The sequence below is a fragment of the Diceros bicornis genome, chromosome 15 (assembly GCF_020826845.1).
Source record: "Diceros bicornis minor isolate mBicDic1 chromosome 15, mDicBic1.mat.cur, whole genome shotgun sequence".
NCBI classification, from domain to species: domain Eukaryota; kingdom Metazoa; phylum Chordata; class Mammalia; order Perissodactyla; family Rhinocerotidae; genus Diceros; species Diceros bicornis.
The window spans coordinates 37,014,964-37,017,496 of record NC_080754.1 but is presented as its reverse complement, the minus strand read 5'-3'; the positions used below and the strand labels follow the sequence as shown (position 1 = coordinate 37,017,496).

General features: G+C 41.6%; 1 pseudogene; it reads right to left on the bottom strand.

Moving 5' to 3' along the window:
• Window positions 1-1,572: 1,572 nt before the first annotated feature.
• On the bottom strand, window positions 1,573-1,996 carry LOC131414562 (large ribosomal subunit protein uL24-like; annotated as a pseudogene).
• Between the last annotated feature and the right edge of the window lie 537 nt (window positions 1,997-2,533).

Here is a 2,533-nt window from a genome sequence, read left to right as displayed (position 1 = left end):
GTACAGATCTAACAATCTTTTTATTTATTTATTTATGTTTTATTTTATTTTATTTTTTTTATGAGGAAGATCAGCCCTGAGCTAACATCCATGCTAATCCTCCTCTGTTTGCTGAGGAAGACTGGCTCTGAGCTAACATCCATTGCCAATCCTCCTCCTTTTTTTCCCCCAAAGCCCCAGTAGATAGTTGTATGTCATAGTTGCACATCCTTCTAGTTGCTGTATATGGGACGTGGCCTCAGCATGGCCGGAGAAGCGGTGCGTCGGTGCGCGCCCGGGATCTGAACCCGGGCCGCCAGTAGCGGAGCATGCGCGCTTAACCACTAAGCTGCGGGGCTGGCCCCCTAACAATCTTTTTAATGGCTGCACTATATGTCATGGTTTGGCTGCACAACCCAGCCCTTATTGATGAATATTCACTTTGTTTCTAATTTTTCTTTTTTTTAATGTCACTACAAACAGTTCTACATTGAACATTCTTTTGCATAAGTCCTTATATCCTAAAATTTTTATTTCTAACAGAATCTATTTCTAGAAATGGGCATTTAGATTGTTTCTAGTATTGCAATTACAATGCCACCGTGAATATTCTCATGACACGTATTTTCATATTGTTGAAGGTGTAAATTCCCAGGAGTGGAGTTGCTGGATCAAAAGGTAAATAACTACGTAGCTTTATTAGATATTGTTAAATTTCCTCCACAATGATTTTACTGGTCTGCATTTTTACCCAGAACATATGAGAGTAGTTGTTTCCTCATAGCCTTGCACAGAATGTTATCATACTATCCAATTTCCCCCAATCTGATAAATGAGAAATGGTATTTCATTGTAACTTTAATTTGCATTTCTCTGAGTAAGGGTGGATATCTTTTCATACGTTTAAGAGCCACTTTTACATCCTTTTTTTCTGTGTGTAGTCTGTTCATGTCTTTGCCCATTTTTCTGTTATATGTGTGCTCTGGGCTTCATAGCAGTCCATGAAAATGAGGAACATGATCTGTTACAATATTAGGGGCTCCATAACATAAAGAAATCTGTCATTCATGAGAAGCAAAATCATTTTTGGTGTGGAGATAAGGAAACCTCCGAGTGGGTCTTCTTAAAGACATTGAGATATATATTTATATATTTAATATAAATATAAGTGAATATACATATCCATTTATATTTATATATTAATTTATATTTATCTATTCATTTATGTTAAATGAATTATATTAAATGAATATCTTCATACATATATATACACACATATACATCCATACTTATTTTAGCTTTTTTTTTTTTTTTTTTTTTTGTGAGGAGATCAGCCCTGAGCTAACATCCGCCAATCCTCCTCCTTTTTTGCTGAGGAAGACGGCCCTGGGCTAACATCGGTGCCCATCTTCCTCCACTTTATATGGGACGCCGCCACAGCATGGCTTACCAAGCAGTGCGTCGGTGCGCGCCCGGGATCCGAACCAGCGAACCCCAGGCCGCCGCAGCGGAGCGCGCGCACTTAACCGCTTGCGCCACCGGGCCGGCCCCCTATTTTAGCATTTTTTAATGGAAGTTGTAGATAAGATTATTTTATTCTTGCATCATTTCAATTGTTTCTTTCTTACAGTTGTCCTTTTACTTCCCTACTAGGTGACATTTGGCTTTATGTTCAAGGATCGTTTTGCGGTTTTGGCCTAGCGATAACCACCTTGCTGGAGTGAATGCCCACATGGAGAGTAGTGTCAGTGCCCTTCTCCTGCTGCACTTGTTCAGTGTGGATGACACATATCTTCCTGTCACCTGGGCCACCTTGCCAATTTGCTGACCTTTGTAGTGTCCTTACACAAATTGAACTCCAACATCCTTTCAGACAGGCATGGACTGAACATTGTATTTCTGTCTCAGCAACTTGGAAAGGGGGGAAGTCAATCTTCCTACAAATGCAGGACAGTGCATTGAAGTGCCTTTTAGGGTTCTTGCTGTAGTCAGAAATTACAGAGGGATTAAACTTCATTTTGGCTACTGTTGCTTCAGCAATGACCACAAGAGGGGGAAAAAAACTGATATAGATGCTTTTACTTATCTTTGCCACTGTTTTCTGTGATCCTCATTAGCTCAAAATATCTGTCAGAGAAAGAGGGCGAATGAGGGGTTGAGCCTGAGCAGCAGCCCAGACGGGGGAAGTCCTGTGTCGGCTTTGGATGCCCAGCAAACCAGCAGCCAAAGAGGAGGGAGCTCTCCAGTGCATCTGTTAAGGTTGATGCTGGTCCCTGAGAGTTACCTCGACTTTATGGGCCCCAACAAAAGGGGAAACGATCCTAATTGACCACAGATTCCATTAGAAGACAGACAGTCGGTTCTTAGAACATAACCTGTCTGAATCAGGATACTACCTATTGTCTTGGGTCTGTATGACTAAAATTTGTTCAATCATCCATGCTAGAGTGTAGTCAAAGCCCTTGGCAGAGCCAGAAGACAGATGAGCCCAGACCCCACTTAGAAACAGACCATTGCAAGGTAGAGGTTCAGCCAACCCAGCCAGCTCAACCCA